The sequence below is a fragment of the Podarcis pityusensis genome (genome assembly GCF_964106645.2).
Source record: "Podarcis pityusensis genome assembly, chromosome: 7".
Classification (NCBI taxonomy): Eukaryota; Metazoa; Chordata; class Lepidosauria; order Squamata; family Lacertidae; genus Podarcis; species Podarcis pityusensis.
The window spans coordinates 53848756-53865458 of record NC_138031.1 but is presented as its reverse complement, the minus strand read 5'-3'; the positions used below and the strand labels follow the sequence as shown (position 1 = coordinate 53865458).

General features: G+C 46.9%; 1 long non-coding RNA gene across 1 annotated transcript; it reads right to left on the bottom strand.

Moving 5' to 3' along the window:
* Positions 1-237: 237 nt before the first annotated feature.
* Positions 238-12995, bottom strand: LOC308481695. Its single transcript, XR_013988818.1, has 2 exons — positions 12902-12995; positions 238-3067 (listed from the first exon to the last, which is right to left on the bottom strand). It is a non-coding gene; the product is annotated as an uncharacterized lncRNA (long non-coding RNA).
* Between the last annotated feature and the right edge of the window lie 3708 nt (positions 12996-16703).

The window sequence follows — 16703 nt, the reverse complement described above, 5'->3', positions numbered from 1 at the left end:
ATCAGCTCCTCCCTTCAGTGTGTTTTGTTAAGTTTCAGTTAAGAGGGACCAACTGCCTCTTCTTGTTTCTTGCCTCAGACGGTTGCCATTCTGAGTTCCTTGGGTCCCGGAGCTGAAGCCTGGATACACGGTGCGAGGCAGCGGTGCAGCAGGTGGCAGTGCTGTGCTGCTGTGTGTGGCGGTCAGCTCAGCGGGATCCCACCTTCATCGGCAGTGAAATATACTCAGAGTCGAGAGTGGATTTCATGCTCTTTATTCAGCTCATAGTGGTGGGGAGGAATGAAAGTTCCCCCAAAGTATCTGCTTTATATACATCATTTACACAATGGGCTGCACGTGATTGGCTAATTCCGGAATTCTCCTGTAGGCCAATCAGGTTGTGGATTCACTTCCATCTGGAGCTGGATTGGGTGGCTCTTGCAGACCAATCATACTGCTGCATTGTTCTAGGACCAATCAGACTGCTGTATTTTGGATCTATTCAACTCAGTACATAACATGCTGTATTTAGTGTGTCTCATTATGCTATTTTGTCACAGTTTTCTTTATTATTGAAGCTTTGTTTACATTTATGTGAGCCCTTTATTTTTTTCAAAGAAAAAGAAACTCTGCTGAAGAAAGGTGGGGAATGTCCTAAACTGTGTGAATGAGGGGATGTTCCCAGTTTGCCAGGAGAATTGATTTTGGTTTTGGACATGGTGGGGAGGTGAAAATGGGTGCAAAGTGGGACTGCAGTGAGAAGTTGCTTCAGAAATGGGTTTTGGAAGGTGAAAAGTGAGCTTTGTAGTTGCATGTGGGGAATCAATCTAGGGGATTGATGTGGGGTGAATGACAGGTGAGTGGATCAAGCAAGGATGCAACACCTAGTGTGTATATATTTGTGGCTGAAATATGGGTTATATCTTAGTGTCATGAACTGGCAGGACAATGGGGAGGACCCGGCGAGGGGTTTGCCAGGACTGGGACACACTGGGGCAAGCAGAGGGATGGGGAAGGAAGTACTCACATGGTGACAAAGAATGGCAAGGGGATGGAGGTCAGTGCCCAGGACCCAGAGCAGCAGGACCCATTCCCAGAGCCAGAGGGGCCCTTGTTTCTATGAATACAGTGGGCTCTGAGGCATAGGGAGCAACGGGAAAGGCGTTCTAGAGGACCCACAGCCCAGCTCCCTAGCTGGCCAGGTGGAGTTCACTAGCTCTAGCAGAAGGTGTGTGATTCCTCACTTGAAGTAAGCTCAGAACAGGTGAGGGTCACATGCCCCATCAAGCCCAGACGCTACAATCAGCATGCAAAGGTCAAAAGGGCAGCAGAGCTGAGGTGCTATGTCTGCTCAACTGCCCATGTTGGTGGGCCTTGGCTTGGATACTCCTGGGCCTCTATGGGACTGTGTTTTGGGTTTGACTCTGGACTGTATTCTGACTTGGCTACTTGGATTGACCCTGGACTGTGTTTTCTGGCCTTTGGACTTGACATACTGACATGCTGCCAGGTAGGTCAGGGGTTCAGGACACTTAGTCTCCCCTTGTTTATTGATATATTTATGCATTTTTGTATTGCTAAGTGAACTGGTGTTTAAAGTATCAAACCAATGGTTTACTTATAGGTTTGTTGTAATATTTTTGCTGTCAGATAATTCATATTGTTTTTCTTTTTAAATTGTTGTATTTTTTTCTTGTATGATGTTATCAGCTGCTTTGGGCTTCTTTTTGGAGAGGAAAGGAGGGTGTAAATAAATTGGTTGAACGTATGGTTAATAAAATGAATTTGCTGTCTCTGCCTTAGTTCACAATCTGCAAAAGTGTCATACAAGATCACTTTATTGTCAGTGCTGATCTAAGGCTGAACATTTTTCTCATCAACATCATCTATAACTAGTTGCTACTTGCTAGTAATAAAAGGTATTTCAGTGACAGTAACTGAGAATTTTGTGTGTGTGTGTGTGAGAGAGAGAGAGAGAGAGAGAGAGAGAGCGCGCGCGCATATGCAGGTTTGATATCTAAAACTAGTAAGCTGCTTCAAAAGGACATTTCCCACCACCAAACAAGCCTATTATCTTACATTTACTTTCCAGAAAGTTGTAACTGTGACTAAGAGAAAAAAGGGAAACATGGCTGCTATATGTTTAATAATCAAGTAGAACAGGGAATGTTGGCGAGTGCAACTTCTCATCAAGGTGAAAAAAAGAACCTATTATAAGTTATATGTGATATTAGAGGGTGGTATAGCTCAGGTGTGGCTAATCTGTGGCCCTCCAGATGATGTTGAGGACTTCCTCATCCCTGACCATTGGCCCTGAAGGCTGGGACAATGGGACTTGGGAGTCTGACAAGGCCTAACAGGCCAGATAAAAGGGACGCGGGTGGCGCTGTGGGTAAAACCTCAGTGCCTAGCACTTGCCGATCGTATGGTCGGCGGTTCGAATCCCCGCGTCGGGGTGAGCTCCCGTCGTTCGGTCCCAGCTCCTGCCCACCTAGCAGTTCAAAAGCACTCTTAAGTGCAAGTAGATAAATAGGTACCGCTTTATAGCGGGAAGGTAAATGGCGTTTCCGTGTGCTGCGCTGGTGCTGGCTCGCCAGCTGCAGCTTCGTCACGCTGGCCACGTGACCCGGAAGTGTCCTCGGACGGCGCCGGCTCACGGCCTCTAGAGCGAGATGAGCACGCAACCCTAGAGTCGGACATGACTGGGCCGTACGGACAGGGGTACCTTTACCTTTTAACAGGCCAGATTCCATCCCCACCCTAAGTTTTGAATTAAATTTGCATATTACGATGCATTGTTTCTAATAGCTAGTTAGTAGCAATATATAGTAACTTTGCTTTTTGGTTATTTATGCTTCCAGGTTTGTGTTTTCATAGGATTTGCCTTCTCTTGTGTCGCTTTCTGAATTTAGCATGTTGATTGTAGCTTTGGTGACAGAAACAATATTATCCTGTTGTAAAGAACAGATCTGTAAGTGATCAGAACTCTTTGTGTCCATCCATTCCCCCCCACCAAAAAAAAAGTGAGTGTTGAAAATCGGTGGGCAGTGCCCTCTTCTGGTTGTTTGAATTAACACACATTGTTGCTCTGTAATGAGAAAAAACAAGAAGTATTGTAGTGTCTTAAAGACTTAGCCATTTCAGTTTGTCTGTTAAATATGTTATCTCTATAGAAGTTTAAATAAGGGAAGTGGGAATCTAAGTGATTAAAAAAGCAAAAAGATGATGTATCACTGATATTGATACAGGAATTTGAAGACAGTTACAAACCCAGCCCAACCCTTTTTACTTACAATGTGTTAGCACCTAGTTTTTCAAGCATGAGCAGAAGTGGCTGATTCAAAGGGGGCATGGCCCCACTAACCTCAGCCAGTCCTCACCTGCCTGCCTTCCTACTTACTAGTCCAGGGCCACAGTGTGGCTCTGGCTGTCAGCTCCCCCCTCCTCAGTCTGTTTTGTTCTTGAAGAATGAAGCAGGGAGGGTGGGGGACAAGCTAGAAGGAGCTGGCTCTGTCTCTCAGTGGCTGTGGTTCCCCCTGCTACTGGCCACTCTCCCTTCCACTTTACCAGTCCCAAAGGATAGCAGCCACCACTGGGCAAGAGCAGACTGTTTCCATTGTAACCGGGACTAGGTAGAGGGGACAAATGTAGTTCTCTTTCCTGAAAAAAATGCATGAACCAAAACACAGCTATCCTTTTAAATTTGCATGTCCCCAAATTTTGCAATGCAGTTTTCCAAGCAGATAATGTGTACAAAAAGGTGTATGTCGGGGGAAATAGACATTAAAACATGCTCATGAAAATAAAATACAAAAACACATTATGTTAGGGGAAATTGCTTGCAGAAGTGTGAACTGAAAAGCAGAAGGTGGGTGGTATTTAGCTAAGGCTACATTCACTCGGCGATTTGTTCCATTTTCCTGACATTTCCATAATTTCTGCATTGTATCTGAGTTTTCACATGATATAAACTCCACTTCCAGAAATATAGTACAATATAGTACATTTCAGTGTTATTTCCAAACTTTTTTTTTCTGGAAGCAGATAAAGGATCATTGAAGTTATGCTATATTTCTTTGTTTCCAACAAGCTAAAAGCTATTGTGGCTACCTTTGACTCTAGATATGACCACTGCTTCTGCACTTGGGGCTGAGAGGCCTTATCTGCATTGGCATTATGTCAGCTTTTGAAGACTTACCTGTTTATATGGGAATTTGCTTGATCTCTAGAGCTGCGTCTCCTGTGTTAATTAATGTGTGTTTAAACAGAGTTGCTTTATTGTCTGTTTTGATTATGGATGTGTAGATTTGAATATTTTAATGGAATTGTTTTGTTGTGCATTTTAATTATGGGTGTTTATATTTTAAGTCTCGTGTAATTGGTTTTTACACTTGTAAGCCTATGTTGACATTACGCAATACATAAAGTCATCTACCATATATTTTTGAAAGTCATGTGTTCTCTCTGCATTTGGACACAGTAATCAAATTTTGCATGATGGGTCCAGAGATCAAGGAGCAAGCTTTTGGATGTAATTAGATATCATATTGACTCAAAATGGCATACTGAACATTTCCAAACTGCTGATTTCAACCACTGTTTTCAAAACAGAACTGATGTTTGTTTGTTGGTATTTCTGAGCAATGTCTAGTAAGAGACTGTGAAATATACTCAGAGTCGCAAAGTGATTTCAGGCTCTTTATTCAGCTCATAGTGGTGAGGAGGACTGAATGGAAGTTCCCTCACAGTATCTGCTTTATATACATTATTTACACAATGGGCTGCACATGATTGGCTAATTCCGGAATTCTACTGTAAGCCAATCAGGTTGTGGATTCACTTCTATCTGGAGCAGGATTGGGTGGTTCCTGCCAACCAATCATACTGCTGCATTGTTCTAGGACCAATCAGACTGCTGCATTTTGGATCCTATTGTTCTAGGACCAATCAGACTGCTGCAGTTTGGATCCTATTCAACTCAGTACATAACACCCCTCCCCTCTAAGTTCCAGTCCTGCCCGGGAGGTCGCATTCATAGTCCTCAAGGTATGCCGGCGGCCTACGTGTGCGTTGCGGCCTGGGGTGTTCCCTGGTCCGGGCTCCAGGTTCTGGCTCATGTTCCAAGGATGCTGGCTGTGATAGGGCTGTTTGGTCTGGTGCAACCGGCTCGCTCAGTCGTGGTTCTGGTTCTGGTGTCCTTTCGGCCTCACGGGTCCTCTCTGTATTTACTGATTCTGCCTCTCCTGCTGGCCCCTCCTGCTCTATGGGCCTCACTGCCCGGCTGTTCACTTGGGACTCCTCTGACCTGTCCTCCTCCTGGTTTTCTCCCGGGAATCGTCGCCGTATCTGGTCGCAGTGGCGGCGCTAGCATTGCCCCCCATCCGTTAGCACCTCGTACGACATGGGGCCAGTGACCCTGGTGACTGTGGCGGGTACCCATGCTGGGCCTGCCCCAAAATTCTTTGCGTACACTAGGTCCTGGGCCTCGAAGGTCCGGGGGTTCCTGCCTTCCCCCACCACTACCTCATCCTGAGCTCTATCGGGTTGAAGGCGGTCCAATCTGATTGCAAGGCGCCGACCCATTAGTAGTTCAGCGGGGCTCCGGCCAGTCGTTGAGCTGGGGGTGCTGTGCTGTGCTAGAAGGAATGTGGCAAGGCGGTACTCCCAGTCCCCTTGCGTCATGCGGCGAAGGGTGTCCTTGGTGGTCCGCACCATGCGTTCTGCTTGGCCATTGGTGGCAGGGTGGAACGGTGCCGAACGGATGTGGCGGATGGCGTTCTGCGCTGTGAAGGTTTGGAATTCTCCTGACGTAAATGCAGTCCCGTTGTCTGAGACGAGAGTGTCAGGGAGCCCGTGGGTTGCAAACAGCCTGCGTAGTACCTGGATGGCTGCGGACGTGGAAGTGGACGGTACCAGTGCGACTTCCAGCCATTTGGTGTAGGAGTCTACCACTATGAAGAATGTTTTCCCCTGAAAGGGGCCAGCGAAATCCACATGCAGGGATGGTGCTCGGGCGGACTCCCAGGACTGGACTGGGGCCCTTGGGGGATCTGGTGGGATTCTTGGCAGGCCTGGCAGTGTTTGACCCAGGCCTCTATCTCTCCATCGATCCCTGGCCACCACACATAACTCCTGGCAAGGGCCTTCATTCTTACTACCCCTGGATGTGTCTCGTGTAGGGCTGTGAGGACCCTTTTGCAGAGGGGCTGGGGAACGACTCTGCTTCCCCATAACAGGCACCCCTTGTGGGCCGACAGTTCATGTTTGCGGGTTGTGTAGCCGGCGAATTCTGACCCGGGGCTGCTGCTGGGCCATCCCCTCCACACCCAGTCCAGGACCCGGGAGATGACCCTATCTTTCTTGGAATGGTGTGCAACTTCTTGTGCCTGAATGGGGCGGTCGGGAAGCAGCTCCAGGCTCATAACCTCTTGTGCAGGTGCTGGGTCAGGGCCTGTTTCCGGTAGTGGTAGCCTGCTGAGGGCGTCCGCATGGCCCATCGCCTTCCCAGGTCGGTGAATCAGTGCATACTGGTAGCTGGCAAGGAAAATTGACCACCTGAGGACGCGAGGAGACAGCACTTGGGGGGTCTGCTTTTCGGGGGCAAACAAGCCAAGCAACGGCTTGTGGTCAGTCACCACGGTGAAGGGCCGCCCGTACAAGAAATCATGGAATTTTTTTACTCCCTTCACGATTGCCAGACCCTCCTTGTCTATTTGCGAGTAGTTCTGCTCGGTTGCATTGAGTGTCTGGGAAAAGTACACCACCGGTACCTCTCTTCCATCCGGGAGTTGGTGCCCCAGGACAGCGCCAATGCCATAGCGTGAGGCGTCACATGCTAGCACCACCGGCAGCCTCTCATCGAAGTGTGCCAAGACCGAGTTTGAGACAAGCAAGTCCTTGACTGCCTGGAATGCGGCCTCCTGGCGCTGGCCCCACACCCAAGGAGCCCGCTCGTCCAGGAGTCTGTGTAGGGGCTCCGCTACCGCCGCCTTGTGGGGAAGGAAGGAATGGTAAAAGTTCAATAGTCCCAAGAAGGCCTGAAGTTCAGTCTTGCTCTTGGGCGCTGGGGCATCACAAATGGCCCGTACCTTATCCCCAGTTGGGTGGACCCCTTCTGCGTCCACCATAAATCCCAGAAAGTCCACCTGAGGCACTCCTAGTAGACATTTTCCCCGCTTCACCTTGAGACCCGCCGTCTGGAAACGGTGCAGAACGGTGCGGAGGCGGTCCTCAAACTCCTCTGGTGTGGGCCCGGCAATCAACACATCATCGAAGAAGGGAGTGACGCCAGGAATCCCTTTAAGGAGAGAGTCCATTAGATTCTGGAATATGCCTGGTGCCACGCTGACACCGAATTGCAGCCGCTTTACCCTGAACGCTCCTCTGTGCATCACAATCGTCTGTGCCTCTGCTGTGGCCTCATCTACTGGCAGCTGTTGATATGCTTGGGCCAAGTCCAGTTTGCCAAAAATTTTCGACCCAGCCAGGGTGGCAAGGACATGGCTGACCACTGGCACTGGGTATGCGTGGGCCATGAGGGCCTTGTTTATGGTACATTTGTAGTCTGCGCAGATGCGGACCGAACCATTAGGCTTGATGGGTGTGACGTTCGGGGTTTCCCAGGGGACATTAGGCACCGGCTCCAGCACTCCTTGCTCCACGAGTCAGTCCAATTCCTCGTCTATACGGGGTTTCAAGGCGAACGGGACCCGGCGAGCCTTGAGCCTGGCCGGTCGTACTGCGGGGTCAAGCTGTAGCGCAATGGGGGGGCCCGTATACTGTCCCAATTTCCCATTGAAAACCCCTGGAAATTCCTTGCATATGGCATCCACGTCCACTTGTAAGCTAGTGTGGTTCACCCCGGTGACAGCTAGCCCCAGTGGTCCAAACCATGCCAATCCCAGTAAGCTAATGTAGGGGCCCTTGACCACAAGCAAGTCCAGTTGCCGCGTCCGCCCTCGGTATTGCACCCTGAAGGTCCCCACCCCCATTGTGGGGACCTTACGTTTCTGGAAGTCCCGTAGGGTGAATGGGGCCGGCCTGAGTTTGGGACCCCCAGTAGGACACAGTTTCCTTAAGGTCCTTGCCGAGATTATGGATAGAGTTGAACCCGTGTCAAGCTCCATGCGGCATGGGGCCCCCTCTATCTGTACCTCTACATAAATTTTCTCTACGTTGGGGTGGGGCAACTGGTATACCTGGCAGTCCGTGAGCTCCGTCGAGTTGCCTTAGTGTGTTGGGCCCCGGGACCTGGGGCTCTTGGATTGGTCATCTGATGCCTGGTGTCGGGTGGGCCGAGCCCGACACACCCGGGCGATGTGTCCCGATTTTCTGCACTGCCTGCACTCTGCGTTGCGGAAACGGCAGGTCCTCCTCTCGTGACTCTCCCCGCAGCTTGCGCAGTTCCCTCCTTCTCGTCGAGGCAGCTGTGGTCTGTGCGCTGCTTGAGTGCGCTGCTGTACTCGGTGCACCTCCTCCCTGTCGGATCCTGAGTCGTCGGTGAGGTCTTCGTGGTGGACCCTCGGTTGGGATGGCAGGCTCGGCCGTGCCTCTTGCGTCGACCTCTCAGCAGCTTCCGTTGCCAGGGCCTCCTCCAGAGCGACCTGGAACGTTAGGTCCTTCTTAGCGTAGAGGCGTCGTTGCAGCTTCTCATCCTTCAGGCCACCGACAAGGCGGTCACGAAGCATGTTCTCCAGCTCTGAGAAGTTGCAGAACCGGGCGGCTTGGTGGAGAGAGGTCACAAACCCAGTTATGGTTTCCCCAGGGGCTTGCCGCTTTGCGTAGAAGGCATTTCAACGAGCCACCACTGAGGGCTGCAGCGAAAAGTGCCCCTTCAGCTGTTCCATTATTGTTTTGTATGGAACAGTAGCGACGTCTTCAGGCGCAAGGAGAGCCCGGGCGATTTCAAACGTCTCCTCTCTGCAGACACTGAAGAATATCGCCCTCTTCTTGGCGTCTTCTTCGTCGGTGACCCCTTTGGCTTCTAGGAGGAAGGTGAAACGGGAGGCGTATGCTTCCCAGTCTCCAGATGCTGGGTTGAATGGCGAGAAGCTGCTGTTGGCTGCCATTCTGAGTTCCTTGTGTCCCGGAGCTGAAGCCTGGATACACGGTGCGAGGCAGCGGTGCGGCAGGTGGCGGTGCTGCGGCGCTGTGTGTGGCAGTCAGCTCAGTGGGATCCCATCCTCGTCGCCAGTGAAATATACTCAGAGTCGCAAAGTGATTTCAGGCTCTTTATTCAGCTCATAGTGGTGAGGAGGACTGAATGGAAGTTCCCTCACAGTATCTGCTTTATATACATTATTTACACAATGAGCTGCACATGATTGGCTAATTCCGGAATTCTACTGTAAGCCAATCAGGTTGTGGATTCACTTCTATCTGGAGCAGGATTGGGTGGTTCCTGCCAACCAATCATACTGCTGCATTGTTCTAGGACCAGTCAGACTGCTGCATTCTGAATCCTATTGTTCTAGGACCAATCAGACTGCTGCATTTTGGATCCTATTGTTCTAGGACCAATCAGACTGCTGCAGTTTGGATCCTATTCAACTCAGTACATAACAGACTGCTAGCAAATAATTTAAAACTATGGAACCTAGCCTTTCCAAAAGCAGCATGCACTGTTTCTAACATGACTGGCATACCATTCGAAGTGTGAATATTTGGCACCTACCCCGGCAGGTGTGAGCAAGGGGGACATTGACGCAATCCTTCCTGGGATCCCCCAACTAACTGGGCCTGATCATGGTGGTGGATATTTTGAATTTTGAATGAAAAGGGGGTGGTGTGTTCTGTGGCATAAAAAATAAGGAATTTGAAAAGTTGTTTCTCAGTATGCAGTGTATTTTACAATTTATTTATCTTATAACATCCCTGTGAGACAGTGGTAGACTGCAAGGCAGCAGAAGCGGGATTTGACCTTCCTTTCTGCAGGTACAGGAACATAAATAGGCTTTCATTTCCAAATGAGAACAGTGTGCCCTGGGATAACTGCAGAAATATATGCAACCTCTCTTCTTCTTTTTCAGAAATGTTTTGTCATTCATTTGAGGAAACATCCCCTCTGTCTCAGTTTAAACAGATGTAGCATCACTGCACCTGGCATGGCAAGGAACATTATTTTTTATTCTGATGGATTTCAACAGTCTCTTTGTATCCATTATGGACATTTAGTTCTGAAACTAATCTAACTTATGGCAGATGAAGCTCTGCCAATTTCTGAATGCTTTGAGAGCAATGTTTTTGCCTTCACACTGGCACTGCCAAAGTTTCATGCAGGGATTTATGGAGGTTAAAGTGTTGTTAGTTGTTTCCTGGAAGCACAGTTCAGTGAAACACATGGAGAGGCAAGCCACAGGGTTTGTTAAGTGATGCTTTATTATTCAAATGAGTTGTTAGAGGCGCTCTCCCTCTCCTCTGCCAATCCAATTAACTTTGCCTAGGAGTTCAGAGGTTATCTTTCTGATAAAACTGTTGTAATATACTGTTACAGACTTACACTTGGGTGCATGAAAGAGTTAACCTGAGCCCAGAGCTCAGGTTGCAAGTGGGTGTGGCTTAGCAATTTCTCAGCAGTCTCTGCTCATCCCCCCCCCCCTTTTCTCTTTATGCTTCCCGGAATAAGCAAGAAGCCATGCAGCCATGGCTCCCTGCAACTGAACCGAATCTCTCGATAAGGCTATTTTAAAGCTGCATATTTTCTAACCCAAAGTTTGCATGATCCTTTTTTAAGGAAACGTAAGTACTTTTCTTTTTAAGACATTCGGAGCCTTTTTCACCTTTCTTTTCCTGCCAGTAGATGGGGACTTGTTTGCTGTAACTTCTTGAAACTCTGCGGGTAAAATAGTCCCTTATCAAAACTAAGTGTCTGATTTATTCTAGCTCAAGTACCGTATTTTTTGCACCATAACACTCACTTTTTTCCTCCTAGAAAGTAAGTGGAAATGTCTGTGCGTGTTATGGAGCAAATGCCTGCGGGTGGCGGGGGGGATCTGCTGCAGTCGTGAGCAGAGGATCCATGGTTCCCCTTCCTTCCCTCCTCCGTGGTTACAAAGCATGGATCCACATGGATCCTCAGGATTTTTGCATTGGGCTACTCCAAACTCACTGTCAGATCACATGTCTGTGGCCACAGCATGAACCACAAAAATGATATATCCACTATTTCGTTTAGAATATTTTTTTCTTGTTTTCCTCCTCTAAAAACTACGTGCGTGTTATGGACTGGTGCGTGTTATAGAGCGAAAAATACGGTACTTTTGTGGGGATTGGTTGTGTGAAGGTAGATGAGGGCAGCTGCAAATCTAACCAAGTTTTAATGTGCCTGGAGCAATCACAATTGTGTTAACTCTGCTGTGAGAGAGTAAGAATATCTTCTAAACCTCTCTCTCCAACAAAAACAGCTCAAATGCACACACACGTCTCTTGCATGCCCTGAAGTGCTTGCTTTGGAATGAATGGGGACTCCAACATCTGGAAAAATAGAAGGTAGACTACAGCCTTCCATAGGAGATCCACAAGTACTGTTTGCACTCAAGGAACTTTGCCTTCCACAGTTAACACTGGAGTCCAGACAAACATTCACATATCTGAATCAGTCTCTCATTATCTGAGAGTTGTCCAAATATCATGCCCCAAAATTATGATGCTGGTTTGAGCATCGTGTGTGCATGCATGCATATATATGCATGCTGCCGTTCCACAAAAAGTGATGTATAACAAGCAACAAATATCACCAAGTATATAAACAAGATGGATGAAATCATCAGTGTTGCTTGCCTTCACAACCACCCTGTGAAGTGAATCGTTATTTACTTTCATGTAGCTGGAGAGCAGGATGTCTAATGACACTCTATGAAATCACATGTGAATACAATTTTGGTTCCAAAAAAATCAAAGATCAGAAAAAATATTTTCTTCTTCCTTGTGTGAGATAGAGACAGATGAACATACCATATTGGCCTGAATATAAGCCTCACTTTCCCCCCAAATTCCGACCTTGAAAAGTTAAAGTGCAGCTTATATTCACGACCTTACGGTATGCAGCCAGGAGTGCGAGGCAAACAGCGCCAAGAATGTGGCAAAGCAGCACCCACCCCACATGTAGTCCCCCATCCTCTTCCTCCAAGGCCAGGAAGGGAGAGAGCGAGGAAGGGAAAAGGCCACCACCAACACAGTGTGGTTCTCCCCTCCACCCCACCCCCACCCCACCACCCAATATGCAGCCAGGAGCATCAAGGAATGGATTGGCTTAGATTTGGGTATTTTTTTCATTTCCCCCTCTAATTTTAAAGGTGTGGTTTATATTTGGGTGCAGCTTATATTTGGGCCAATACGGTATATAGAGGCATAAATGCATACATTACAAACTCCATTAAGGAGTAGCACTACTGTCAGCTGAGCTGGCTCAATCCCACAGAGGGAAAACAAGCCTTTAAAACCAAGTTTAACTTACACTATCATATTAGATGGTGTAAGATCCACTGCGTTGCCAGGGCACATGACTGAGCTGAAAGAGGCTTGAAATACGTGTAAGTCTCTTGTCCAGTCCTGTCACTGCCGCTCCCCTTTTTCAGATTTACATCAGTGTAAATTTCACCCAATTAAACAGCACAGAGCTGAGAGAGTTAACTAGCATAACCCCATTTCAGCTGGGACAGCCAAGGACCTGCCTTTTCCAAATTTGTTTTTCCTGGTAGATCTTGGGTTTGGATTGCACTGTTAGTGTCATTAAACTCAATGGGTTGTATTCAACTTTTACTCAGTGTAGGACCATTGAAATGACTGGCCATGACTCACTTTGGTCCATTAATTCCAGTTGGTCTACTCTGAGTATAAGTTAAACACACAACCCAATGGAACTTACACCTGAGCATACCCACATAAGAAGACACTGTGAGGCTTCAAGCCTGCATACACTTACCTGGGAATAAGTTGCATTGCACTCCATGAGACATGCTGTATCTGAGTAAACATGTTCAGACTTGCACTATAACTTCCTCGCTCATAGAATGCAATCTTGTTTTGCATAGCTGGATATAATTTTCTCCAATTTAAACAGAGCCAGCAATGTGCCCCCCAAATTTTGACTCAGTTGAATTAACATTCTGAAGATTTTTATGCAGGAAAAAAGTGTGGCTTGTTTCTTTCCTCTTTCCTCTCTCATGTCCTTCCATTTTGAGTCACAAGTGGATCTTTTTGTGTCTACTTCTTGTTATTGTCTTCTGTTCCTTGAGCAAACATCCAATGTGAAACATAGATTACCCTCTACACAGGCAGGCAGGCAGGAGCAATTTGGATGATGACTTATCCTTTCAGGCACTTCTCTGTCACAGCTACTCCAGTGAGCAAATCAAGGAGGAAATGCGGAACTTCACACTTGGCTGTTGTGAGTGAAGAAAACTCTAAAATCCTGATTGAACCTTTAAGTAGTACCCTGTGCAAGAATTTATTGTTGGGGTGAAGTGAGGTGAAAATGTTAAGCTTGGAGTGCTGTAAAATAGGTCATCTCCCATAACATTAGATAAGCTAAAAGTCTTGCTCTGGATTGAAAACTTTTAGAAGTTTTGCAGGAACAGAGGGATACTTGTGGTGAGGTTGGTTGAGAGAGAGAGAGAGAGAGAGAGAGAGAGTACTTGCAAAACCTTTTTATGAATTCTCAGGTGCACAAGAACATATCCATGGAAATTAGAGAGAAACCAGAACTAGGCTACTGAATAGCTATTTTCCATATCTGGGTTCCATGTTGTTGTGGCGTTCATACGGAGCCCCCGGTCGTTTCACGGACTATTGACCCGTACACCACTAATCCATTGCCACCAACCAGGTTCTCTCTGGTAAAACACTTAGTCTCAGTCGGGTTCTCAAGTTAACAACGAAGACTGTAGTTTGTTGCAGACACAAATAAACTTTAAATGCATTCAAAACGCTGTTACCCTTTACCCTCTTAGTCTTATTTTATCCTGTCTCTAACTCCTCTATCTCCCCTCACACAAGAACTAACTGCACTGTCTATTTCCAACTGTCTTCCAACTGCTTTCCCAACTGCTTTTTCCCAACTGTCTAAACCTCTGGCTAAGCCTTTTAAAAACAGGTAGGCTCCGCCTCTGGGCTTTTCTATTGGTCTACCTATTAACCCTTTCTCTCCCACTGTACAGACATTTCCAAAAGAACGGGCATACGCCACAGTTGTTGCCCACAGACGAGCAGTTCACTTCTGATGAATTCTGTGCCTGCTAGGAAGGTGAACAACTCACCTTCAGTGAGAGACAGGCTGCTCTGCCCTCCTACTCCATGTATAGTGCATAGCCTAGGTTTGCATGCATGCAGATGTGTAGGTGCTATTGTGATTTTACAGGTTTGTGTATGAGGATTAGTTTCTTTGAATGGCCTGAGATTGCCAGTTAAGTGCCAGCATTTACATGTCCAGAGAGATTGCCATACAGGCAAATGGGTGGGCCTTCCTCTTCCTCTTCTGGCTGGCTGTCATTCTAGGATGTAGAATGTAGAATGTAGGATGTAGAATAATAGATCAAGGCAGGCGCTGTGTGTGTGTGTGTGTGTGTGTGCGCGCGCACGCATGAGAGGGGGGAGAGAAGGTTGTTTTGGGTGATGCTGAAAGCTAGAAACATACAGGCTTATCGTTCTCTGTGTTGGACCCAAAGCTATGACTTGGAGATCTCCCTGGGAACCTAACAGGGAGAGAAGACCTGTTGGAGTGTTGATAGTGTGAGCCTTTCCATCCAATGCTCAGGTTGTATATTAGTGTAAATAAAGCCATGTATTCTAAAGACGCCACAGTCTTCATTAACTTTCATTTCAAGGAAACTGACCCCAGGTAAGGCACAGGCACCCCTGGAGTCTCTTGCTCTTTAAAACCTGAGGTGCATGCACCAATAAATTGAAATACAATAGCCATACTAACTTAATTTGTTTTGCGTTGACACTAGTAGTGCTGCCAAACATGATCTGAGCACAGCTGAGAAATCTAATTCAGGAGGCTATCTGTGATGGAAAACTAAAATAAGGGTGAACTACTATGAACTCATTGCCTTCAGCCCCATCCTCACTATACATTTAAAGCAGCTTCATACTACTATAAACAGTCAAGGCTTCCTCAAATAATCCTGGTGACTGTAGTTTGCTATGGATGCTGAGAGGAGTTAGGAGACCCCAATTCCCCTCACAGTGCTTCAGTTCTCAGTGTAGTGTAACAATCAATGCCTCTTTCCAGGAAGCTCATACATTTCCTTTGGGATTGGGTGAATGGAGAGGTGAGTGTTCCATCCCAATGCAAAGAAATTTAAATATGCACGGGAGCCCACATGCATAGGACCAAACAATCCATTGCTTTCCCCATAGCAAACAGTGTGACTAGCACGCAGTTGCAAAAACACTAGTTTGCATTCGTGCATGTTGGGGAAAGGATACAAGCGGAAGGGAAGAAAGTGGAGAGCATGAATGGCTGGGGGAAGGGATAGGATTTGCCTACCCCATGTGAATGATCTGCAGTGGATACAACCTTCATGACATGATCATGTGGGAACCAGCCTTCAGTGTGTATATCTATGCCTAAGTAGCTGTATAACTGAAATGCATCCTTATTAACCACCTGTTTGCCTGAGCTTCCACTTTCCTCTGTTGCCTCCCTTGCCTCCCTTTCTAGATTGTAAACTCCTTTTATAAAGAACCATGTGCATGAATGGTGCCCATTATGTTCATTTGGGGCATGGCTACTTTCACCCTCCTAGCCCTGATGTTGCTTCCTCAAAATGGGTGAGAGTCTTGAGTCTCACTCCACGTGATAACGCAAGGAAAGAGCCTGATAAAATTGTGTGTTGTTCCATTGGCACCCTCTTATAGGCTTGCCCTGCAGTTAAACCACAATAACAAATAGTAATGGCCTGTTCAAATGTATTACAAAAGGACTATCAACTACAGTTTTATTGACTGTCAGAAAACAATTCCCATTTTGTGAAACAATAAAAATCAAATTTAGTGTAAACTTTCCCAAGGTTAGAGCCTGCAACCTTATAACGTCAGAAATGAGAACACTAAAGCCACCAGAACCCAAAATAAAGCAGAAATTATATTTTACAGAAAGGTGTTCTGCAATATTCTGACATATGACCATGTACTGCCACAGCCATAGCCTCAGCAAACGCTTCCAATTTGCTTATTTTCTGTGTATCTGACACATTTCTGCCTACTGGGGGAAAGTCAGGAGTGTTTATTTCATCACGATGAAGCTGCAAACACTTAATGCAGCTCATATAATACCTGTAGTAAGTAAGGCTGAGCCAAAAGGGAGCGGATGCAAAGTTTTTTGAAAGGTGCTCAGCTTGTTCACTCATCCGTTATATTACAGTGCATATGTATATTGTTGTATCTCTCTGATGGTGCCGCACATGTGCAGCAGTCCATGTGCAATGAATACTGGAGGAGGAGAAATGTGTCCCTGTGTGGCATGCAAGGTTTTCAGTAGAAATGGTATCTTAAAAGTTTCACCCTATGTGAAGTTAGAGAAATTGCAGCGGACCTTTCTCTAGTTTGCTAGAGAAATTCTTCGGCTGTTTCTCAGTGGCACTGACTTGGTCCTCACAGCCTAACAGTGAAGAACTTGAGCTCCCAGTTTGGTTTCTGCCCAAGTCTTTAATGCATAAATCAGATCAGTACATTGGCAAGGCACATGTGACATGGTGCAGCAGGTACATAAGAGGAATAGA